This window comes from Marmota monax, unplaced genomic scaffold (assembly GCF_021218885.2).
Source record: "Marmota monax isolate L192 unplaced genomic scaffold, Marmota_monax_Labrador192_F-V1.1 WCK01_AAM20220418_F8-fsc00065, whole genome shotgun sequence".
Classification (NCBI taxonomy): Eukaryota; Metazoa; Chordata; class Mammalia; order Rodentia; family Sciuridae; genus Marmota; species Marmota monax.
The window spans coordinates 10,036,151-10,062,599 of NW_026694038.1; the positions used below are offsets into that span (position 1 = coordinate 10,036,151).

General features: G+C 46.5%; 1 protein-coding gene across 9 annotated transcripts in view; it reads right to left on the bottom strand.

The window, feature by feature from the left end:
• The window catches only part of Atxn7l1 (ataxin 7 like 1), a 235,748-nt gene that overhangs the window by 156,022 nt on the left and 53,277 nt on the right, over positions 1-26,449 (bottom strand). The gene's annotated exons all lie outside the window — the stretch shown is intronic.

Below are 26,449 nucleotides of genomic sequence, written 5' to 3' on the forward strand. Positions count from 1 at the left end.
CCTTAGGTGAGCGAGAGGGAGAACTCAGCTGCGACTAGCAAGAGGAGTCAACGTGGCCCCAGAAGTCACCTGATTTTCCCCATCACCTGTGGGAGACACCAAGGCTAAAGGGATCCTGCGAACAAGTGACTCATTTGTTGCCATCATTATCCATTATTCATTCAGTAAATATTTAATGAGTGCCTCTGGGTGCCAGGCATCGTGCTAGGTGCCAGGGAGAACTGCTCTCCTGGAGCCTCTGATAGCAGAAGGAGAAACATCATAGACCAAGGTAAGGAATTTGAACCTGATTTTAGGAACAATGGGAAATCACTGAGGGATTTTAAGCAAAGATATGTGGGACATACCAATGAGACATGAATGCGTACATCCACATGAAAGTTCATTGGCTATTATTCAGGATATCCAATAAGTGGAAATAATCCAACTGATTGTTGGCTACCAACTGATAATGGATGAACAAAATGCATCATATATGTAAGAGAATACTACTACACATCCATAAAAAGCAATGAAGTACCGACAAGTGCTACAACGTGGATGAACCCTGAAAACGTTATGCTAAGAGAAAGGAGCCACACTCAAAGCCATATACTGTATGCCTCCATTTATATGAAATGTTCAGAATAGGCAAATCTGCACAAATAAAAAGCAGTTAAGCTGCAATGGACAGGGAGGCTTGGAGGGACTTGGTGTGAGGGATCTATTTGGTGGAGTGATGAAATGTTCTAAGATTGACAGTAGTGTTTGCACAACTCCATGAATACACTAAAAAACTGAAGTGTATATTTCAAATGTGCAAACTGTGTGATATACAAATTATATCTTAAAAAAAAAGCTGTCACACACACAAAAAAGTCAGTTTTGTCTGAGGAACCATAGTCACGTCTCCTTGGGCACTGCTGTGTGGCCACAGGGCCCTGGAGCATACCTCTGTCTGCTTTCAAGCGAGCCACTTAGGCTCTAAGAACAGGGTAGCCACAACTTCACAGAGTTAATGGAAGAATTCATGACATTGTATGCACAAAGGTGTCTCTGTCACAAATCCCCTGAACTTCCTCAGGTTGAGAGTGGAAGTCTCCACCTATGTCTTTAATGAAAACCGGAACACAGGTTCCCAGACTGTGATCCTAGGCCAGAAGAAAGAGTCGAGGTCTCAAGAAGTGGGAAGGCTCATTGACAACCCCACAAATGCTTTAATGGAGGATCCACGGCTCTGCATTCCCTTATCAGGGCAGCCCTGATGCTTTGGGGGAAATGGAATGGGTACACTTATCACACAGCGAGGAGCAGAGACCAGTTCTCTGAGAGGAGGCCAGCAAATGGGAGGGTGGGTCTGGCGGGCCTGGCTGGGGACTCCCCTATCAGTGACCTCCTCTACCAGTGACCTCCTCTGGTGTGGGGAGCAGATGGAGGGGGAGGAGGAGGGATACAGGCTCAAACAAATTTCTAAGTTACAGGTCCCTCTGGGTGGGTGTGGTCTGTTATTCACTCCTCTTGGGGGCTTATCTGTCTCCACTTGTACCTGTGTTTACATCATCTGCCTGGGCGTTATGCAGTAGAACATTATTATCACCTGGGAGGTGGGAGACCCCTGGGAAGAGAAGCTGAGAGAGCCTGGAGCTGCGACAATAGTGAGGATGTGGGCATTGGGCCCACCAGATGCAGGCCAGAGCTATGGGAGCCCCAGGGAGACAGGACCCTCGGTTTAGAGCCTCACAGCAGGAACACGTCCCCCCTGGAGCTTTAACTGCTGATAACACTCTTGCTTCACTTTTCTTTGCAGGTTATTTTTATAAAATAGATTCATTTTTTAAATAACAGAAACAATCCATGCTCTTTGAGGATACATTTGAAAAATACAGAAAAGCCAGAAGACTTTTTTAAAAATGACTGGCAACCTGTATTAATGCTTTGCATCTCATTTAAAGTCACATTTTCTACTCAGGAACATGCAAAACCAGGAACTGGCTAGGGCTAAAACTTACTTATTTGTTCAATAGGAATTTATTGAGCTGTCTTGTATCCCTTCTGCAAGAGGTAAGCTATGAAGGAATAAAATTCATTAATTAAAAATTTAAAGAATCCACCCGAACCAAGCATTATCACAAATTTCTTTTGTTTTCAATTTTTTTTAGTTGCAGATGGACACAATACCTTTATTTTATTTATTTATTTTTATGTGGTGCTGAGGATCAAACCCAGTGCCTCATGCGTGCTAGGCAAGCACTCTACCACTGAGCTACAACCCCAGCCCACATTATCACAAATTTTTTAAGCATCATTTTTTTTTTCCCCAGTGGTGGGGATCAAACCCAGGGCCTCGTGCACGCTAGGCAAGTGCTCTACTATTGAGCTATACCCCTAGCTTGAGCACCTAGAGTCTGGGCCAGAGTCTGAACCAGGTACCAGGAGGCTAAGACCGGATGCTGTGAGGTCTGGATTCTGTCTCTGCACCTTTGTTGTACATGCCTGATGATCCACTGGGGGCTTGTCAGGAGCCGTCTAATGTCCCATTCTTTTGTATTCTTCCAGTGATCTGCAGACCCTACCCCCATCTCCTCACATGCACACACAGTTGCTGTGTCACTGAGTTTTAGGTCAAGGTTAGGCTAGTCAGAGATGTATCCACCTGGGCGTGTGTTCCCCTCAAGCCCTTTGCTTGCTGGGACTTTTCATGGTTTACCTCTAAGGCAGTTTCAACCTTGCACTTGTCTGTTTGATTCTTGCTGGGGAAACTGATCTTAGAATCTCCTCTACAGGCCGCCCAAGGTCTGGGAGCCTGGCAGATGGGGAGCAAGGTAAGAGCTATTGGCTCCCAGAAGTCCTCCACTTCACATGGCTGGCCCTTCAAGGTCAGCACGCTGTTTGATTAGATTAATAAGGGCTGGGGATGAATAGACCAGACACAATGCTGGCACTCAATATTTTCTCTCTCTTCCTTAATTTGTCCCCTAAGTAAAATGTTGAGTGCACAGCTGCGTGCTGACGTGGGCTTCCACCAGCCTGGGGGGCCACTTGCGTATCCCCCTTCCCAACTCCACATTCAGGGTTGTCATGGTGGTGGCTTGAAGTCAGCCATGGTGGGAGTATTTGCACCATGGAAATGGGCAAACACTACAACCAGGTCTTTTCTTTGGAGAGCTGGTGGTTAAATATTTACCAGTGCAACACGAAATGCAGATGGGCAAAAGTGAAGAAGAAAAGTGAAACCCCCCGTAATGCCACAAATCAGACGATAACCACTGTGGACGAGTTACCACGGGCTGGAGTTTGTGATGTGATACCCCCTTGGTTACTCTTCCTAATTAACCTATGAAGTCAACCAACACCTCTGCTTTTCAGGCAAGAGTGTGAAGGTAAAGTCATTTGCCAGAGGTCCTGTGGCAGTGACTTGTTCGGCAGGATGAGATTATAGGGCACTGAATCTAAAGTCAGGGTTCCTTCCTCTGCAAAATGCTGTTTCTTTAATCACAGAGCAAGACCCCACTTCACAGGTAAAGCAGCCAGTGTGAAAGATGCTGGGATATGAATGTTTGTTCCCTCTGAAACTCATGTTGAAATTTGATTGCCACTGTGGCTGTGTTGGGAAGTGGGCCTTTAACAGGTGATTAAAACATTAAGAAGGATTCATGCCTTTCTTGTGGGAGTGGATTCCTTCTAGTAAAATAAGGTTGTTTTAAAGTGAGTTTGCCCTCATGCTTTCCCTCTTCCATGCACTACCACTTGCCTTTCCACTTTTACACTGTGTTATAATGTCACAGGAGGCCCATACCAAATATAGCTGCCTCATCTTGGACTGCCAACCTCCAGAACTGTGAGCTGAAATAAACTTCCCTTTATAAATTACTTCATCTCAGGTATTCTGTCATAGCAACAGAAGATGGACTCAGACAAAAGGGATGACTAATGGGCTATCCAAAGGCTCCTAAGACTAATGAGTGGGTAGCATATCCAGAGTAGATACTCTGGATAAGGGACTAATTCATGTCCTGGGCAGGACAGCACAAGATTTCATCACAAGGTACAGAATGGCATGTGACTTAACATGTATGAATTGTTTCTTTCTGGAATTGTCCATTTAGTATTTTTGTACTATAATTGACTCAGATAACTGAAACCATGGAAAGCAAAACCTTAGAAAATGAGGAGTACTATATTTATAACATCGAAGTCAGCATCCACTACAAGTAGGACTTCTACCCTTGGAGAACTGGTTGTAAGACTTTTACCAGGACACCACCGTCTGGCACTCACTCTGGTATCACTCTTCCCTGGCTATTTCCCCAGACTAAAAAATGGGTGTATTACATTATATACATCATCCACCACATGGGACAGGCTTTTGTGAACTTACTTGCGAGTAAATCATTATATTCATATAAAATTATGGTTATGGCATCAATTGTTATTAACCCAAGAACTTATGCACAGCAGAGCCAGGTAAACATGGTGACCACTTCCTGTGTCAAATGAGCACACAGAGCTACAAGTTGTTCATAGGGGAAGTGTGGGGTGGTAAAGTTACTGGAGTTCTTTCCAATGTCTGTTGACTTAATGCTTACTTGTTATGGGTTTTTTATGGAGAACAGTCACAGATCAAGCTCATGGTACGAGATCAATGCTGTTTATAAGTGTATCACCCACAGGTGATACTCTCTGTGTCCCTTTATTAAAGCAAGTAGCCCTCTGCTTCCCTAATGTAACTTCTGGGGCAGTTCTCACTTGTGGTGGAGTTGACTACACTCATGTTAGCAAGGAAGCCTGGTACACGTGGCCTGCTTCCTGACACACCTGAGGTTCCCCAAGCCTCTGTCTGACTCTCACTGCCTCTCCTCCCCTGGACCCCACCCTCCCAGATGGCAGAGGGTGGAAGGAGGGGGAAAGAGCTTCGAAAGGATGATGTAAAAAGACACAAAGTTTGGGACAATAGGATGGTTTTTATGAAAGTGTAGTAATAACTCTGATTTCCCAATGTAGTCAATAAACTGTCTAAGAGTTGAGCCTAAAAAAGAAATTGACAGAAAGGGAGTAGCATTTTATTCACGAACAAAGTAAACAGCTTTCTAAGGAGAATTATTTTGCTCAGCAAAATTGTGTATGTGAACTTTCATTTATATCCAGTGTTCCCTTTTGACAAGGGGTGCAGTTCAGGAAAGGGCAGGGTGACATCTCCAATTCACTATTTGTACAGGACTTGTTTCCAAGATGGGAAGACAGCTGGTTTTGTGGATTCATGATCAAACTAGATACTGTGCTTTTGAATTTGCCCCTGGACACCTTCCAAAGCTTGAGACTTTGACGTTATGAAGCAACAACTGGAGAGAGCCTGAAAGATGAAAAACTCAAGAAAGAGTGGGGAAGGGTTGATCCCTTCCCTCTGGGAGCGGGAATCCTGAGAGAAGCCCAGAGAAGTGGAATGATGCCGACTGTGCTTTGAAGGCCGCTGAACAGCTTATCGGCAATCGATGACACCTGTGCTCGCTAGACAAAGTCCCGCAGTGGGAAGAAAAAGACAAAAAAAAAACAGACAACCTTGGCTTTTTACTTCTTGGAAATATTAGTAAGGTCCTGGAAAATGGCCTTAGCTTTCCCCCAAAGTCTCTTCCAGGGTTGTGAAACCAACTCTGTCATTATAGGAATTAGAAAAATCTCAAGGCAGCACATGCAATAAATATTGTGCATTTTGGAAAATAATTTTATTTAATTTTAAAAGTATGCTTTTCTTTTTAACATCTTCTTTAAAAATTGCAATTAAAAAAATGGAATTGTATTTATGTTAATTTCGTCACACCAAGGCCTTTCCAGGAAGGCAGATGTGAGCCCTGCCTAAAAAGCTCACTGGGGGACAACTGCACTTACAGATCTTCATAGGACCCAAGGATGACAACCATGTGATGATGGCCAGAGGGCTGGGTGCCACTGGACTTCCTTGGAAAACTATCAGAGAAATATGCCTGTGGCTGACAGTGTTCGATTTGTGGGCTTCTACTTACATGGACGCATATAGGTCAAGTTATTCTGAAGAACAGTCACTGTGGTTCAAGGACACATTTGACTGACTCCAAGCAGATTCAAATCAGGACACAAAGCAGCTGGACCTAAGAGATTTCTTTCCCCCTATCAATCTTAATATGCCCATCATACAATTTTTATTAATTTTCTTCCGCGAGTGGAATTTCTGTTTACGTTTTCATCATTTTGCCACATGAAAAGCTAGAAGGGATATACAAAAATGTTTCTCCTTTGCTCTGACAGAGTGATTTTTATTTGTTTCCCAACTCCCAAATCTCCTTAAATTCATAAAACAAAACAAATTAGGAGTCTTAAAATGATAGACTTGACATCTCCCATTGCCCCAGCAGAAGGTCCAACTCCCCTTTAGAAAAAATATGGCTGCTTTCTAGTTTTCAGATCTCAGAAAACCAAGGGCCTGACTGGGCTTCAAAACAGTGAAATGTGGAAAGGGGACCCAAAACCGGGGACCTGAAAGCAAACAGAAGCAGTGGCCCTGCAGCCTCAGGAAGGATCTCCTTTTGGGCACAGGTTAGGGAGCCAAGCTCCTTTTTACAAGCCAAAGTTGCCCTCCTCTCCTTGCTGTGGCTGGGAGGCACCCTCTTGCCTGGCTGGGAGGCAGGTCCTGGGAAACAAAGGAGACAGGTGGAAGTTCCCCATAAGGCTACCCCTCTGGACCACCAGCCCCAACCATCCAATTCAACCACAGCCTAATGCTCCCTTTCCTCAGAAGGAGTTTTAGAGATAGGTACTCAAGGTATAGAGGCCAGGGGGCTGTACTGGGTCTCCAGGATGCTTCCCAGGCCTAGGCCTTAGCCAGCCATAGGCCAGAGTTTAGAACAGAACATGTGGAGAGATGGGCCTTAAAAACACAATGCCTGATTGCTGGGCCATAGAGCCGGCAGCACGGAGTTCAAGTCCTGGCCCTGCCACTTGGCATGATAATCCTCTGGAAGCTTGTTTCCTCATCTGGACTTGAACAACATATTTGTGAAGGGGCTGGCATATAATAAGAATGTAAAAAGTAAAGCAGAACATATTATCCATGTCCTTCTTGTCTCTTGAGTTCAGCTGAGTGCCCTCTGGGAAGCTCTTCTCCCTCCGTCCCTTCTGGTGCCTCTCACTCGGCACTGTGGGGGCGGCTTTCCTGAGAGCCTGGCATATGCCTTGGCTCTCACCAGACTGGGATCTCCTGGAAGCCGGGAATCATGACCTATCGCCCTTCACGTCTCCCTAGCCAAAGGGTCTGGCACATGGTAACTGCTTGACAATGTCAATACACTCACTAGGCCCAAGTTCCCAAGAAGTTGACTTATTTTCCACTTTCCTTCATTTTCTCTTCTCTCAAAGGGGGAAGCAGTAAATGACAATAAACTGCCCTAAAGTCCATGTTGTTATCTAAAGGATAAGGTCAATAATTATATCTGTTTATTCACTTTTTGAGTTCCTTGGAAGACAAGTACTGTATGAATCTAAGGAGACAAGTTCAGGTGGGCCACGCTAATGAAGAAGAGACTTATTCCTGTCCCCACTACACCAAGTGTGTGAAGGCTGGCTCCTTCCTCCACTGGCAAACACAGCTATTTCCCACTCTCAACCCCAGGATTGGCCCCTCAGAGCTGGCATTTGGGGTGGCTTAAGGTGTTCTGGATGCCATCCTTCTGGTTTCAATTCCTATTTCTTGGCTTTGGGGCCCTTTACATCAAGGCTGCACATCATCCAGGGCCTGGAAGATGTAGACTTCTCCCACTTTTCCCTCTTCCTCTCTTCTCCATCTCACACTGGATCAGCACACAGCAAGGCTCAGTCCAGGGCATACTGGTGGCAACTTGAGCCCAGCTTGGCAGAGGATATGACTGGCTGGCTAGACTGCAATGACCTTGGTAGCAAAGAGAATAATTTTGCAAAGGGTTCCCTTATTCCCATGCCTGGGGCTTAGGCAACGATGCCAATACTTTGTTCCTAAAAATGTTCCTGTGGATGTAAAACCAACCCTGACTCTCTCAAGCAGCTGCAGGGACACCTAGGCTTCTCCCCACCCAGCCACACAAACCTTGTCTATCATTCCAGCCAGGCTGGCTGGTAAGTCCTGCTGGCTGGTAAGTCCTGGCTTGACATCTCAGGACAGATGAGGCACATGTCAACACTTTGCTGAGTCCTGGTAAGGTGTTCTGGTCAAAGCTATTCTTATAGCAAGGGTTGCTTGGGCTTAGAGATCAGTTGTGAACAGGACAGCTCAATTTCCCCCTTGTCAAGAGGGCCGTGGGGTCCAAGTTCCGTGTGAAGGACGAGATGGGCACAGCATGTTCAACCAGTGATCTGTCAACAAATACAGGTTCACTCTGGCTCAGAGAAGAAAGAAGCATCAATCTATTAGGGGAAGTTCTAGTCCCTTTCTCCTGGCTTTCAGGCTGAGGGGCACTTCAAGAGAAGATCAGAAGAGAGAACTAGGAATGCTTAGAAATGGTCATGAGTCATCACTAGACTCCCTTCCCTCTCAGGTTCTCCTACCTGGTTCATTTAAATGTTTAAATATTCATTTAAACCTTTATGCTCATATTTCCTTTAACTTGAGGACACCAGTTGAGATAGGTATTTCCACAAAATCACTAGGCTCCCTGGGCATTTTGCCTCAACTCTTCTTCCATAGGCATTGCTTTGCTTTCTTTCTTTTCTTTTTTTCTTTTGCCTTTTCCTGCCCTAGTTCTCTCTTGTCAGAGAAATTTAAGAGCTTGCCTATATGAGGCCAGTTTTTAGTTGATTCTGGGGTGACTCCTCCCATATCCATTCTGGAACATCTCCTGGGTTCAGGTTGGGTCTCCTGGCATAGTCTGTGATGCTGTTCCTTCTCCTACTCTACAGGTGGTACTGGTGGGAGTCATATTGGCTTGGGAACATGGAAGTGATGATCCTCATATGATATTTTTCCTTATATTACAAGATGGACTGTGGTTTGTTAGGGTTTGAATGTGTCACCTAAAGTTCCTGTAAGTTCCTTTCCAGCTCTTCAGTTGAATGACTGGTCCAACAGAAGTTCTGGAAACTTAATCCCCAACCGAAATGTTGACCTTCTTTAAGAAGCAATTAGGTCATGAGGGCAGAGGATTAATGTTATCACAGGAGTGGGTTAGTTATTGCAGGAGTAAGTTTCTGATAAAAGGATGAGTTCGGTCCCTTCCTTCACTTCCCTCTCTCCTTCCCTCTTGTTACAGTTTGGATCTTGAATGTTCCCCAAGGGCTCATGTGTTGAAGACTAGGTCCCCAATACAGCAATGTTCAGAGGTGGGGGTTTGGGGAAGTGATTGAATCTTAGGTCTCCTCATCAATGGATAAATCCATTGATGGATTCTAAGCTGAATGGACTATTGGGAGGTCATGGGAACTGTAGGAGGTGGGACCTAGTGATGGGAGTGCCCTTGGGGACTGAATCTTGTCCCCAGACCCCTTTCTCTTTCTCCCATTCTCTGTCCTGAGGCAAGCAGCTTTTCTTTGCCATGCCCCTCTGCTATGATGTTCTGCGTCACCTCAGGCCCAGAGCAAGGGAGCCAGTTGACCATGGACAGAAACCTCCAAGGCTGTGAGCCAAAATGATTCTTTGCTCCTCTAAGTTGATTTTCACAGGTATTTTTATTACAGTAATGAAATGTTGACCATGTGTTAGTCAACACATGGTCCTCACATGGTCAACACATGACCTCCTCACCCCTCTCCTGCATGGGCTCTGCTGCCCTTCCCTCCTTCCACCATGTTATTACTGAGCAAGAAGGCCCTCCCTAGATCCTCCCCCATCCTTGGACTTCCCAGCCTTCAGCACTGTAGGAAATACAATTCTTTTCTTTATAAATCACACTGTCTGTGGTATTCTGTTAGCAGAAAATGCACTAAGATATGGTCAAAGAGAAATTTCAGGCTGAACATGAAAGTGCTACTAGAACACCTTAAGTATAGGCTAAGGGGAAATCAATGGAAACATCTCCTTTCATGTCTTTTCACATAGGACAGTCCAACTTCTTACTGTGGCATCCTGACTGAGACTGGAGGATGGACTAACTGAACCTGTAAGTTCCTTTCCAGCTCTTCAGTTGAATGACTGGTCCAGCAGAAAGTGTGTTAGGAGAAGATGAGTGAAGAAGAAGACGGGAAAAGGAGTATGCCCCATCCATGCTGCATAGAAAATCTCTGGGAAAAAAAGCAAATGAACAGAACACTGGAGTGGTTCAGTCTTAAGAGGATTTACTGAGGACTATCTATCTCTCCATCCTGTCATGGTTCTGGCATAGAAAGTCTTATATCACTTAAGCACTGTGGTTCCGAGGATTTAGCTTGGTCTCTGTTTTGCTGCTACAATAAATGCTACATTTCTGGGAGACAAGAGTGATACATGGCATAAATTAATAAATAAATAAATACTTCAAAACAAGGAGGGGAAAAAAGAAGCTTAAACAGCAAGAAGTGTCAGTTGGTTTTCAATGGCTGCATTATGAGCTGCACGAGAGCAAAGACTGAGCTTCCTCTGTGTCTTCATTTTCTCTAATGCACCACAGTTCCATCCATGCTTTAGGTGCTAAGTGAAGTATGAACTGAAGTTTTCCTTGTAGGCAACTAAATCCACAGTTCTGACACTTGAATAGATCTTTTTCACTTAAAAAATAAAGTCTGCTTTTGGGTATACCAAAGAACTTGGTATCTTCCATATTGCTTCTTTCAATTCATATGCCGAGAGGCTTGTTTTCTATCCAGATGAAAACAAGAGAGTGTCCAGGGCAAAGGAGGGGTGGGGTGGTTGGTTGTTTGGGAGAGTCAGACTCATGCCATCTTGGAAACTTTCAAAGTTCTTCTAAGACTAGGGCAATTATGAAAGAAGCAGTTCTTTTTTAAAAAATTTTTATTTATTTTTAAAGAGAGAGAGAATTTTTTTTAATATTTATTTTTTAGTATTCGGCGGACACAACGTCTTTGTTTGTATGTGGTGCTGAGGATCGAACCCAGGCCGCACGCATGCCAGGCGAGCGCGCTACTGCTTGAGCCACATCTCCAGCCCAAGAAGAAGCAGTTCTTAACAGGTCTTCTGACACTGCTTAGAGATTTTAATTTAGAAATGGGCTGCATGGCCTCAGGAGGAGCCAGACAGTATTTATCCACCACAGAGATAGATGTGACACTTGTCCCAACATAACAATTTGAGAGATTTCTTGGATGACATGTTGCAGGAACATGGAGAAAACAGAGTCCATGAAGAAGCCTTCCCATGAGTGCCTCAAGTATATAAAGGCATGAGAAGTGGCCTTCACAGTGACACTTCCAGAGAAGTGGCCTTCACAGTGACACTTTCACAGCAAGCCTCAACTATCAAGCTGTTGCTACCAATGCCATCCAGAACATGTGAAGGAGGCTGGTAGCCACCTGGTAAGAAAATGTGCTACCCAGAAAATCCTGCCCACCCCCCTACCATATTTCAGACACACGGATTTCTGCTCAGTGTTGGAGTTTTATCTCAGGATTCTGTCTGCAGATGGAAGGATGAAGAAAAGGTATTTTGATCAGAATCCATGAAACTGGTATCTAGGAATGATGGGCGCTCACACACAATCTTTGAGTCCCAGGGCAGTGGTGAACTGATTTCCTAATTGAGGGTTCAGGGCAAGAGATCCTCGATGCTAAGGCACTTAGGAGTGTCTCTGAGCAGAAAGCAGAAGTTGGCTCTGGCTGTGGTTTATCCATAACTGACAAAAGGACTGTAAAACTTCCCCCTCAGAGGGCCATCAGTCAGGGCCATGGAACCCCACAAGTGCCCTTCAGGATCATAATGCTCACCAGAACAAGGCTGAAAGTGCCATTTGGCTCCATAGAGAGAAGTGTGTCCATTCTCAGAGGACAGTGGAAAGGGACTGCATAATGTCCCTGAATCAGAGTGCAAGGCTCTTGAGTCATTGGGACAGCCAGCCGATCGGAAGCTGTTGACAGATGACCCAAGCATTCTCCCAGGAACGGGGGGCTCACAAGGTGAGCCAGAGCCACTCCAGCTGGACCAGGCTTCTTGCCAGTACTTGTAAAGGACAGAAACGAACCTTGGCTCTAAGAACAAAAGAGGCGCTCAAGCATCTCCTCACCTCCAGGCTCCTCAACCCCCACTCTGATGGCGTCAGTGCTTACAGCTGCCACCTTCTGAGCACAGAGGCTTGGGAAGAAAAAGCCACCATGGAGAGCAGGGGGTTAAAAAAGCTGTTTTAAGGTAATGGAAAAGAAGATCGATCGGCTGGAGGAGAAAAATCACAACATCTTCAATCACAAATCAAGCATGAAACTAGTTACCTGCCAAGGAGAGAAGGGAGATTCTTAGCAGGGTTCAGGAGGCTTTGGGATCTGGCCCAATCCCTGGGACCCCAGGTTCAATACCCACCAAATCCTCCCCTGCTGTGGCCCCGCCTCTGGCCCTTCCTCCAGGCTGCTCAGATCCTACATAGGCTTCTAGAGCCTACTGCGGTGCAGCCTCCTCCAGGGAGCCCACCCCCTTTCCCTGCCTGCGCCCAGGGCTTTCATCTTGCTGCGGCTTCTCAGCAGTGGTGTTTAAAGACTGTGGTGGCTCTGTCTGTCTTTCCCACTTGTACACTAATGTTTTATTTACAGACTCAGATGTTTAACAGTCAAAAATGAAGACTGAAAGAAACACGCTCAAATGCTCAAGAGTGTCAGTGAATCAAAGCTGCCTTCTGTTACCTAAGGAACCATCCGGGAGACTCAACTGGGCAGCTGTGGGTAAAGGAAGGAGCAACAAAATTCCCACTGGGTCTCTAGCTGACTGTGCAACACAGGGCAAGCCACAGTACCTCTCTGGACCTACTCTTCCTCTTCAGGAAAACAGCAGGCACACTTTCTCCATAAGGTTGCTGCTAGGATTAAATAAGACACTTTATGCCAGTGCCGGCATTTCACAGACACTCAATTAAATGCCCATGAAATTGAACTGAACTTCAGCCTGAAATAGCTTGGCCGAAAGCCAAAGACCCTCTGAGGAACACTATTTTATAGAAGCAGTGGAGTGTCATGCTTAGAATGCAGCTCCTGGAGTCAGACAGACTGGATGTGAATCCTGGCACCACCTCCTTGGGAAATTTCCATGGGCCTCAGTTTCATCATGTACAAAATGGGGATGGTAATTACAGAGCCACTGTTAGGATGAGATGTCTGTCTGCTGTTTGGTGCTTGGGATGCTCTCAACAGATATGTATTAGGACCATAACGTTTGTCTGCTGTTTGGTGCTTGGGATGCTCTCAACAGATATGTATTAGGACCATAATTTGCATAATGGGATTTAAAAAAAAATAGCCCTGTTTGCCTGGAGCAAAACAGGGAGTATTGAGAATAAAGTCACTGTGTTAAAAGTCACTAGACCTTAAACTTTCAGTCATCCAAGCCACAGGGTGAGTAAACAGTAGATGAGTGTGATTACTACCTGCAGTTTGCTTGCCAAATGTAGATGCCTGGACCCCATCCCAGATCTACAGTATCAGTTTCTCTGCAGGGTAGGGTCTAGTAGGATGCATTTTTAATAAACCCTTCCAAAGGATGTGATAACCCCTAAAGTTGTCTAATCATTGTCCTGTCATGGCAGTTATTAAAATGGAGATGCCTGGTTTTTGGACATGTATTGGTACATCCAGTGTTCATCTGACAATCTAGACTTCTTAAGAATCTGTTAGCCAATGGGGAAGTACAGGTACGCGCAGGGTTATCTTGGGGGGTATTATTTTACTATTTATTTTGTACCATGGATTGAACTCAGGGGCACTCAACCACTGAGCCACTTCCCCAGCCCTATTTTGTATTTTATTTAGAGACAGGGACTTACTGAGTTGCTTTGTGCCTCACTTTTGCTGAGGCTGGTTTTGAACTCATGATCCTCTTGCCTCAGCCTCCTGAGCCACTGGGAATATAGGTGTGCACAACCATGCCTGGCTCTTTGCACGTGGCTTGGTTTGCCCCTCTTAAGTACCTTTATTCTATAGATACATGTGTTAGAGACTCATAGTTCAATAATGTGTGGAGCTGGCTTGAGCCATTCTCATGAGTCAACCGTGCATCTCTTCCCAACTCCATATTTAGCACCCTCATATTGGAAGTTTGAAATTGGCATGGTGAGAATGTTTATACCTTGTAAACTGGCAAATATCACAATCAGAGCTTTAATTTTTTTTTTCTCAGGGAGCCAGTATACGAGCACACCTTTTGTTCTCAACCATAATAAAGTTCTGTGCTGGAACCCAGAACGGGGTCTAGGGCAATATATTTGGATCCTTGGATGGTTTAGGGTTGGTTAAAGCCTGGTTTCTGGAAAAGAAAAAAAAAACCCAAACGACCTAAAATAGAATGCCAGAGATGTCCTGACATTTTAACTCTGGTGGCCAGGCTCAAGAGAAAACCTCCTTTGTGCTCTATGTCACACCCTAACACCCAGCACTGGGTGGGCCATCTGGCAAACCACAGTCTCAATACCCAAGCAGAAGGGAATAAGGGTGTGGATTCTTTGGACCAGCCCCTCAGCACCACCAGAAAAACAATCCTGTTCTTCTGAGGGCTGCCCAGTGGCCTTCATACCTCAGGAAACCAACCTATAATGTCTGGGCAGGGCAGAGGTTCTACAATAAATCTCTCACCTCTGAGTTCAGGGGTGGGGTGCTCTAGCTAAGTTTCAGCCCCCATTACCAGCCTGCAGTTCAGACACCTCTAACTGCCTTTCAAAAGGTCACCCATTGAGAGCCCTAAGCCCTGCAGTGGGCCCTGCTTCAGCAGAGACTGCTGGGGAAAGAAACATAGACCTTTCCTTTGAATTCCTCCTCTCAGCAGTCAGGTGAGTCAAGGAGAATTCAATCCAATTTCTCAGTAAATCCTACTATGCTCTGGAAGGACACGGTCTGAAAAATCTATTTTTGTGCTTTTATTTACTTAAGGTCTGCATGCCTGGGGAGCTTTTTCATAGTGCCATCAAACTGCTTCTCGCTTAACAGGAGGAAAAAAAAAAAAAAGTCTTTTCCTGTAACACTACCAGCAACAGCCTGGTCACACAGTCCATAGGAACTGCGCTGAGTGAGGACCCCTAATTCTCAGTGGCAGGAGGTTCCTTCCAGCACTCTGCACAGCAGTCTGGCTCCAGCATGTGGCTTTCCCTTTCCAGGGCTGCCCAGAGCTCACTCATTTTGGTTTTCCTGGTTTAAATGCTGTTTTTGATCCAGAAACACAGCCTGTCTCTGTGGGGTTTGTGCCTGCCATTCTAGCAGCTTCACAGGGTAAATTGTGTGTGCGTGTGCGGGGGGTGGGGGGAAACTTGGAGCTGGGGACACTACTGTCTCAAATTTCTAGAAGACCTGAATGCTCAGATGAGAAAACAAAACCCTTCAATCTATTCAGCACTTGGAGCTGTCTGTATTGGTGAACCCAGACCGTGTCCCCACCTCTGCATCAAAGCCATACATTGGGTTGCTACCCAGCCAACTTCATCTCAGACTCATAGCAGCATCAAAAGCAAGTTGCGTGCTTCACTCCCCTTCTGCCACCCATGGTGGGCTGTAAAGTGGCCCCTTCATTGCCATGGGTGCCATGGCCAGCACAGAGGCATGCAAGCATCCAAACCAATGGCCCCAGAGCCTTCTTTGCCTGGTTGCTTCTCAGCTTCTCTGGGACTCTTGAGTCAAGGCTCCGCTATGGGCCCCCATCCTGATGCCCTCATTCCATATTGGGAACAAATGGCTTGGGCCCTGGACATTATGAGAAGGCAGGGACTGAGTGGAAACCTCCATGGTTTGGCCTCTGTCACTAACCTCTTTGGGGCTCCAGAGCATTCTGGAGAATTAAGGCAGCAGATCAGGTTTGTGGTTCCATATATAACTAAGCATCAGAATCTCTCAGGAGCTTTCAGAGGACAGGTTCCTGGATTCTGGCCAGACTGACAGAATTGGAATTGAGCTCCAGGAATCTGCATTTGGGAATAAAGCTTCCCAGATGTTTCTTTTCTTCTTTTTTGTATTTTTAGTTGTCAATGGACCTTTATTTTATTTATTTATATGCGGTGCTGAGATTTGAACTCAGGATCTCAGCACACCAGGCAAGTAAGTGCTCTACCACTGAGCTATAACCCCGGCCCCTCCAGGTGTTTCTGATGCAAATATTCAACCCAACACTGGGCTAGACACTCCCAGAAGTCCCTCTTATGGAAACAGTCCACTCTTTTAAATATTTTCATCCTGTGACAAACTGGGATGGGAAGAGGGAAGCACATGGTGAGAGACATCTGCTGTATTTGTTCATCCGACCAATATTGATGGGACTATAATAATGTCCCTTCTGTGATGCAGCTGAGCGGCCATTAGCTGATCACTGGAGGCAGCCAGGAGGGGACTCTTCACAGGCCAGGGACTAGGAGTTGCCCCCACCCTGACCCTTGAAGGACAGGACTGCCTGCTTTGGCTGGTCAGAGGAAGAGAAATGGGCAGTCCTCAGCCGTAGTGCCTCACCTGGCTGTGCCCCTGAGCTGGGACACATGTTGCCCAACCTCCGTTTAAGGCCTGGGGGTAGATGTCCCCAGATGCAGGAAAAGCCCTTTAATATAAGCAACTGCCATACGGAGACCCACGCAAACCAAGAAAAGCAAACTCCAAGCCCTGAAGTGAATAGATGGGAAGGGCCTGCTCGTCTCCAAAAGAGACTGATTGAAGGGACTCCTGTGCCTGGCTGTCCCAGGCGCTGGCGTGTATGGGTAAAGAGCCAGCATAACCCACCCTGTACCAAGATAAGATTCAGAACATGGGTTATGTCCACAGAGAAGAGGGAAGCCCTTGTTGGAGATGAATGGAAATGCCTCCCCTGCAGCCCCTCCCCACTCCCCCTCCCATCCCAGGGAAAATTAGCCTCTCATTCCAACTAACAAGTAAGGGGGAGAATTTCAGGGACCATCCTACCAAACCATTTGCATGCTAGTCTGATACTGCTACAACAGTTATTCTATGTGTTAGGTGCCAGCCAGAAGCCGGTCTGTGACAGATCTTTTAGGGGAAGATTTATTGATAAAACAATATTATTGAAAACAACATCAATCACAGCAGCCAATCTTTATTGAGTATTTACTCCATGCTAGGCACTGGCTGGGTGCTTTACATGGATTGTTTCATTTAATCCTCCCAACAGCCCTGTAGGGGTGATCTTATCTCCATTTTATAGACAGAAAGTCAGGGGTTAAGCTATTTGCTCCCAGACTCACAGTCTGGGGATGGGGGAGTCCAAGTTTGAACCCAAGTCTGCTGACTCAACTCCTAGGCCACTCTGCTTTTCCAAAGGATGGCAGCCCAGGGAAGGTGAGATAGGCATCAAAGTGACCGGAGCTCTTAGGTTAGTTATGAATAAATACCCGAGGAGTAGCACTGACCAAATATCCAAGGACCAAGGAAGTATAGAAGCATAAACCGAAGTCCCTGTCTACAACAAGCACTCATACACTTCCCGCCATGAACGAGACAGACAGAAGAATGCACTGAGATAATAAAGGGCTAAATTGTGCCAGACAGAGAATAGGACAGCATAAAAGGATGTGAGAATTGAGTAGAACAGGCAGAAAGGGCAAAAGGAGCTGGAGGGGGCCCTGTGCTCCAGCTGAGGTGGGAGGGCTTTCTTTATGAGGGTGGTTCACGTGGGCAGGGCCCTGAGGGCTGTGGGGGAGCGGAAAATGGGACTCCCATGGCTCCAGCGTTTGGTAAATGTGTGTGCAGGAAGTACAGGGGGCTGGCAGCTGATAGCACTTGTGCCAATAGGGCACTGGAGATGGTTCAGTGCAGGAAAGAGGAAGTCACGGGTTCTCCCTCACTGTCCTCATCCACTCACTGTTGATTTGTTCATTCACTCTCCCACTCATTCACCCATCTAGTCAATGCTTATTTGCTGCCATTAAATATACACCAGGCACTGGGGTAATGAAGGAGGTGGTGTCTGCCCTCACAGGGCTCACAGACCATTAAGGGAGACCATCCTAGACACACATGCCCACAACATGCCATGGTGAGTGATAAATAGAGCATGTTCAAAGAGCTCATTGTGCATCAGGGACAAAGGAGGCTTCACAGGCTGACCCCAGAGTGGTATTTGCAGGTAAGTAGAGGTTGCTTCAGGTAGCCCAGGGTAGGGCGGAGTCCCAGGTAGCAAGAACAAGACCAGTGAGATGCATTTGGCTTGTAAGGGTAGATGGGCATAGTAGGGAAGGAGGGAAGAAGGAAAGGAGATGGGGCCAGGAGGGAAAGAGGCAGGATTTTACTGTGTCTGAGTATGTGAGAAACAGACCAGTGACTGGTGTTGGTTCTGGAAGCAAATCTGAGCTAGCTTGCGGGGACAAACATGGAGGTGGGTGGCTTCTGCAGGGTCTGTGAATTGACTAGGGATGTTTGACCTGTGGTAGTGGACACAGGGACAGCAAGGACAAAGGATCTAAGAGGAAAGTGGCATGACCACTGTGAGAAATGCTATCACTTTCTGGCTTGGGGTACTGGAAGAGGGGAGGGTAGATGGGCACAACAGGAGAGGAGGATGGGTTGCAGAGCACTAGGGACTGAACCGTGTCCCTCCCAATCCATTTGTGGAGGCCCTAGCCCTCAAAGCAATGGTGTGAGCAGGTGGGACCTTCAGGAGGTAATGAGGATCAGGTGAGGTAAGGTCACAAAGAGTGGGGCCCTCCATCGGATTAGCGTCCTTGTAAGAAGGGTAAGCATCATCTCCACTGTGAGCACGGTGAGAAGACAGTGCCAGACAAGCCAGGAAGAGAGAGGGTGCTCGCTTTGCTGGCACCTGATCTTGGACTTCCAGACTCTAGAACTGTGAGAAATAACTTTCTGTAGTTTAAGCCTCCTGGTCTGTTGGATTTTGTAATAATAGTCTATGAAAACGAAGATGTCTTGGGAAGATGAATTCATTTTGCAACCTATTGAATTCGAGCAACTGATATAAAGTCCCAGAGGAAAGCTGGGGGTGGGGCTGGGACACCATGAGCGAGCATGAATTCAATGTGGCAGGAATCACCCTATGATGTGATGCCTCCCACAACAGGGTTAAGGACAGGATTTGGGGAACACCAACAAGTCCAGGACAGAAGAGAGAAGGGGCAGTAAGGAAAGCAGAGAAGGAACGCCTGGAGAGGACAGAGGGAAAGCAGAAGATGCCAAAGAGGACAAGGGACAGAAAGCTCAAGTAAGAAGGACAAAGCAGCCAGGGCCTCTAACGACGGGGAGCAGAAGCCGTTTTGAGGAAATGGTGGAGTGTGGAAGTTAATTGGCAGTTGCTGTTGAGGGATGTACAACCAAGGATGAGTGAGTTGTTTCTTTCAATTTTAAACAGCAAAAAATGTGACTAAGGCTTTAGCTGCAAGAAGCCAGCAGAGTCTTCTTTTCCCTTCTAGGGTCTTTGCCTGGCCTTCCTTCCGGAAGTGCTGCAGACCAGGGTCTAGCCAGGCTTCCTGTGTGTGTGAAAAGCCATCTTGTCACCCCAGACTTGGCACTGTCCACCTTCCCACCACAAGGGCTCTTCCACTGCCCCACAGTGATACCACAGAGGGTGTAGACTACAGGCCAGACTCCATGTTTCACATCAGCCAGCCTTCTGAGGAGACTGAGGGAGGCTCGGCTCAGCCAGGCCCAGGGTATGGGTGAAGAAACGAGGCCTCAGGGAACTAGTTACCTGCCTAGAGTCAGGCTGTCTTTTTCTCACATACTCAGACACAGTAAAATCCTGCCTCTTTCCCTCTCTGGCCCATCTCCTTTCCTTCTTCCCTCCTTCCCTACTATGCCCATCTACCCTTACAAGCCAAATGCATCTCACTGGTCTTGTTCTTGCTACCTGGGACTCCGCCCTACCCTGGGCTGGAGTTGGGACCCACATATATCAAACCCCATTATGTTTCCCTGCCTCGAAAGAACCTTTACTTTTCATGTTTTCTTGAAAGAGCCACCCACACTGACCCTGCTGACACATACCCATGTAGAGACAGAACAGGCCAGCCTGTGGAGAGGCGTGCAGCAATGCCCATGTGTTTACTCCTCCCTCTCCACATGTCCTTAGAAGTTTCCTTCTCATATTCATTTTGGGCGTGGTCACTGGACTGCTTTGGCCAACAGAATATCACCAAATGTGACACCAATGAAATCAGCAAGTGTACTTGTGCACTGGGGTTTGTCTGTTCTCTCTTGTTGCGTTAACACCTCACATGAAGAAGCCTGGGCTGCTCACAGGAGAATGGAAAGACCACATGGGGTAGGGTAGGGACTAGCTGGTCCTTTCCACGCCTCTCCAGACCAGCCAGCCTCCCACCCACAACCAGATAGGCAAGGGAGCCCATCTTGACTGTTTTGAAACACTACTCAGTTGACCCCCAGGAATGTGACCAATAATGTTTCATGTCTTGAGCCATCAAATTTTGGGGTGGAGTTAAGTGCACAGGAAAAGCTAATTAATCCAAGTCCTGAAAGGAGGCCCAAGCCAGGCTCTCTTTCCATCTCTGGAGCATCCATACACTCCTTCATAACCACTCCCAGAATACACTGTGTTCCTGAGCATCAAGAGACTTTTCTATCCTTCTCCCCAGGATGCAGAGTGGGTCTGCCCCCAGCCAGCAGGCAGTCCTGGTGGGTGCCTGGTTATTTGGGGACAAGGTGACAGTAGCTCACTTCTGCCATATTGTCCCCAACTGAGTGTTTTTCCACTGATGAGGAAGGAGATCTCTCTCTAGTGAGCTACTGCAAAGGCTTTGAGGCAGCATGTCATCAAAGAGTGTGGAGGAGTTTTTGGGAGACTGAAAGATCCAGCCACCTCCCAGCCCCACTTAGCAAGAAGCTTGCTGTTTCTGTTTTCAGAGAGGCGTAAAAATGAATGAGTACTCAAGAAAGCCAACCTGATCAGTGGCACTTTAATAAGGTGACAAAATCACTCCCTCCTTCAGTCCAAACCCACTCTCTGTGGTGGACTATTATGGAAAGAAGCATTGACTAATTAGGAGCATCTCCAGGACATGAGAAAAATCAGCACCTAAAATGCCTGAGCAGAGAGAATTCTTTGTTAAGAAGAGAGAACAAAACAAAACAAAAAAGCTAGGATGTCGCTTTCCCAAGGGTATTTATACAAGGAGGAGGACATAAGAATTAATTAGGACAGGAGTTTCTACCCAATTGACATAGAAGACACAATTATTTTTACTGCTTGTACAGACCAAGTGCCCCTTCCAGGTGGTGACAGATCCCTGATGCCACCACTATTTTGAAAAATGACTTTTAGTCTTTGCTAGTTCTAATGAAGCTTGAAATTAAGACAGTTCTTTTGTTTACTCCTCCTGTTTGTGAAGCCCTAGTCACCCATCAATAACACCAATGTCTGGATTATTTATTTCTCATTGCCCAACCTATGGGGCATAGAAGAATTTTATGAAGCCACATGTGAGGCATTTTCTCTCTAGGAAGCGTGGAGGCACTTCTCCATGCTGCAGACCCCTTTTATGATTTGGATTTTGACAGACAGTATTGATGCCTGGCTTTGAGTTGGGCAAAGAGCCCTGAAAATCAAAGGCTCGATTCTTGTCACCTCTTGACATTTACTGACTGTGAGATCTTGAGTAAGTCCTTTAACCTTGAGAAAATTCAAAACAACAAAGGGGTTAGTGACTAACATATTATAATCTCTTCTCTAAAAAAAATTGTGGTTAAAACCCCCACATAACAGAAATCTTAACAAATTTGTGTACAGTATTCTTAACTATAATCACAATGTTCTAGAACTTTCCATTTTGCATAATTGAAACTATACCCAATGAAGAGCAAATCCCAACTCCCCCAGACCCCCAGCCCCTGGCAACCCCCATTCTACTTTCTACCTCTGTGAGTCTGAGTACTTTAGCTACTTCATGTAAGTGGAATCATGCAGCATTGTCCTCTGACTGGCTTATTTCACTTAGCATAATGTCCTCCGGATTCAAACATGTTGTATCCTCAGACTATACATACATAGTCCACCTGCTGACATGGTAAGTGCTTCCATATATCAACTCATTCACCAAATGTGACACAAATAAAATCAGCAAGTGTACTTGTGCACTGGGGTTTGTCTGTTCTCTCTTGTTCGGTTAACACCTCACATGAAGAAGCCTGGGCTGGTTCACAGGAGAATGGAAAGACCAAATGGGGTAGGGTAGGGACAAGCTGATCCTTTCCACGCCTCTCCAGACCAGCCAGCCTCTGTAGGTGAAGCCAGTTGCTCACAGAACTCCTGCAAGGTAAATATTGTTATTATCTCTCTCTCTCTCTCTTTTTTGGGGGGGTGGGGTGGGGTTTGTTATTATCTCTCTTTTTGGGGGGCTACTGGGGATTGAACTCAGGGACACTCGACCACTGAGTCACATCCTCAGTACTATTTTGTATTTTATTTAGAGACAGGGTCTCATTGAGTTGCTTAGTGCCTTGCTGTTGCTGAGGGCTGGCTTTGAACTTGCGATCCTTCTGCCTGAGCCTCCTGAGCTGCTGGGATTTCAGGTGTGAGCCGCTGCACCTGGCTATTATCTCTTTTTGATGGATGAGGAAACTGAGACACAGGGAGGTGAGGTAATGTGCCCAAGCTTACCTGAAAGATTCTAGATCCATCCCTTTGAACACTACATTGTTCTTTCAGTTTAAAATTTGTATTTTAGGCAAATAAGTTCATGGAGATAAAGAAGTCACTGAGCACCATGGCAAAGGTGGGGTAGGGAAAACGAATGAGAGGCAGTGTCTGAGACATATCCTTTTGTGTGGTCTCAAGTGGTCTTTTGTAGTAGAACAGGGACCTAGGTCCAATCCTGGCCCTACACACAAAACTCTGCTTCACTGAGATTACATTTCAGCAGGGAGACAAACATTCAACAAACAGTTCTGACATTATATAGTATGGAGAAGGGGGAAGTATTATAGAAAAAAAATTTGAGCAGGAGTGGAGATTGGGAAGGCTGGGTGAGAAGGTAGAATGGTTTAGACCTGAGATGTCCCCCACAAGGCTCATGGGATAAAGACTTGGTCCCCAATGCAGCAACAATCAGAGTGGGGCTTTTGGGAAGTAACTGGATCATGAAGAATACAACCTCATCAGTGGATTAATCCACTTGATGGATTAATGACTTGAATGGACTACTGGGAGAAGGTGGAAACTGCAGGCAGGTGGGGCATGGTTGGAAGGAGTAGGTGACTGGGGGCATGCCCTTGAAGACTATTTCTTGTTGGGAACCTTCCCTACTCTCTTTCTCTTGCTCTCTGCTTCCTGGATGCCATGAACTGAGCACCTTTTGTCCACTACGCCCTTCTGCCATGATGCTCTGCCTCACCTCCAGAGATCAGGAGCCACTGGACCATGGACTGAAATTGCTAAAACAGTGAGCCAAAAGAAACCTTTCCTCCTGTAAGCTTTCTTGTCAGGTATTTTGGTCACAGTGACAAAAAACTGTCTAACACTGAAGGCGAGTTGGAATTTTGAAAGGTGTCACTGAGAAGATGGTATTTGAGCAGAGACATGGGGAAGGCCAGGGAGTCAGTGAGGGAGCAGGAGCATATGGGGGGATGGTGCTGTGGGGAGGGAAGAGCTAGTGGGGAGGTCCCACAGGGAGAGCTTAGGATGGCTAAGGAAGAGCAAGAGGGCTGGTGTGGCTGCAGAAGAGCTCACGGAAACCAGAGAAGAGGGCAAGGGAGCCAGGGAGGGAGTGGATTAAGGATGTGGGCAGGAACTCTGAGTGACACAGGAAGACACGTGGGGTCTTGTGCAGAGAGGCGTGACGTGATCTGCCGTCTGGCTCTGGCAGTCATTCGGGTGATGGCGGTTCAGACCAGGGCAATAGAAGTAGATGGAAAGAAGGGATTGGTTCTGGACCTGGCCCTCCGTGAGCATCAGCAGTGGTTCTTGAAGCAGGGGCATAGGTGGGAGAAAAGGTCAGAGTCAAGAGAAACTGGAAGAATAGGGTGGCTATTGGTGAAGCCAGTTGAGGGTGTTATGAGTTGAACCGTATCCCCCCAAAACGATCTGTTGAAGTCCTAGCCCCAATACCTGGGAATGTAACCTTGTTAACAAGGTCTTTGTAGAAGGAAGAATTAAGGATAGGCCTTCCTCTGATTTGAATGGTGTCCTTGTCAGAAGAGGAGAGGAGACACAGGGCAGATGATGTGAAGACACACAGGGAGGTACCACGCCATGAAGGAGACAGATGCTAGAGTGACATGCCACAGACAGGAAAGCCAAGCACTGCCAGCAACTCCACCTCAGAGAGGCTGGGAACAGTCTCCTCACCAGCCTTCAGGGAAAGCCTGGCCCTGCCAACCCCTTGATTTTGAACGTGTACCCTTCAGAATTGTGAGAGAATAAATTTCTGCTATTTCTAGCTGCCCATTTGTGGTACTTTATTATGGCAGCCCTGACAGACTAATGCAGGGGGTGAGCTAGATCTTCAATGTCACATGTGGCAGCTGTCAAAGAAGCAATGGCATATAGGAATCTTGAGTTCAGGAGAGAAGCCCGGGCCGTCGGGGCGTATCTACAAACAGAACATATTTAAATCCTTGAGACTTGATGACATCAGCAAGTTTTTGATGAAAGTAGGTGGGATGAGAAGAGGGCCAAGGATTGAGCCGGGAGCACCCCAAAGTGGGGACTGGGGAGAAGTGAGAACAAACTAGCAAAGGGCTCAGAGATGGAGCCCCCGGTGAGGTGGGAGGGACACCAAGAGAACAGAATCCCAGGACCTGGATTCCTTCTGCGGCTTCCACTGTCCCTGGAGACCGAGGTCTCCCTACAGCCCCCTTTCCTGCTCTACCCGACAGGAGAGAGCTCCAGTTGGACCACTGAACCACTGTCAACGCCCCCAACCCCATGTCTTCCTTGTTTTCTGTGTCTCAGCCTAGAGCCTCCCTTCCCTGAGAACGCACCCCAACCCCAGGTGGAGGGAGGTAATCTGCCCCCAGGCTATCCTCTCCTGTATTCTTGGGCTCATCTCACACTGTGGGGTTTGTGAGAAGGCCTAGTTTTGCATTCAGCCGGCTCCCTGGCACAGGGCTTGGCATGGAGCAGGTTGTCAATAAATATTTGCTGAAATTAACAAATCAGTAAATTGAAAGGGGCCTCTTCTGGTGGCTACATCATGTTAGTAAACTTAGCATTAACATTAAGCTTAGAGTCAACTAAAACACACACACTTAAAGTTTCTTAAGCTCTCTCTGCCTTTCTTGAGTTGACTTTTTTAAGTCTCAAGAATAGAATTTAACATCTACTGCTGTGAACCTTCTATCTTGATACATATAACTCCGACTAGTAAGGTATTTGGGGTCCTGATTCTGTCAGTCTCTAGACTAGTTTTCAGGCCTCACTCTCCCAAAACTGTAATGAGCATATCATCAACGCTGTTACTCGAGTCATTAATACAACACTAAGCAGCACAGGGGTAGGAGAGAGTCCTGAATGTTCCCCAAACATGGCTGAGTAATGACCTACTCACCCAACAGATAAGCACTGAGCATCCACTGTGTGCCTGGGGTTGTTCCAGGTGTCAGGGATCCAACCCTGAACCAAACAAAGATCCCTGCTCTCACTGAATCAGAGTCAGGGACAGCCTTCCAGTCGGTTGCAAATTGACCTACTTGTGTGATTTTATGGGGAGTCCATCTTATCCACAGACATTTCCTGAGAGAACGTGGCCAAATATCTTGTTAAAACCAGAGACACTGTATCATGTTCCCTGAGCTCCCAGCCCAGGAGTCTGTGGGGAGTGGACATGGTGTTTTTCTCTGGCATGAGTAGCTCCTAGTAGGCCCAGATTGGTTCCTGGGGGTCACCTTCTTTTCTAGAAGTCACAGTCTATCATTTCGGTAGCACAGTCCAGACTCTCTCCTTACCTGTGAATTCTGAAATTAATTTTGTTTCCTGGTCTAGAAATTAGAAAATCATCATTTGATTACTTTCAATCTTGAGACTTCTCCTTTTCTCTCTGATTCTGTGACTCTCATCAAAACATTCCATGTCTCAGTTTTATTCCAGTATTCTAGGATTCCAGTACCTAGACCTGTAATCTGAGTTCAAAATAACTGAGTGTTCTCTGGTCATTTCTCCACTTATCCTAGACTCCAATTTCCTCTTACTGGTAGGGGTCCCACCCTCCAGAGTCTGCAAATCATTCTCCTTAATGCCCTCTGGCCTCAGTCTTCTCTTTACCTCTTCCCCCATATATCAGTCAGGATTCTCCAGAGCAACAGAAACAATAGAATATATGTAATTATAAGAGGCAGTTTCTCAGATTGGCTCACATCACACAGAGGCTGAAAAGTTCCACTCCTGCAGGGGCCAGGAGAGCCGGTAGCTGGCTGCTCAGTCCAAGAAGCTGGAAGCCCCAGAAAGAGAGAGAGACCAATAACA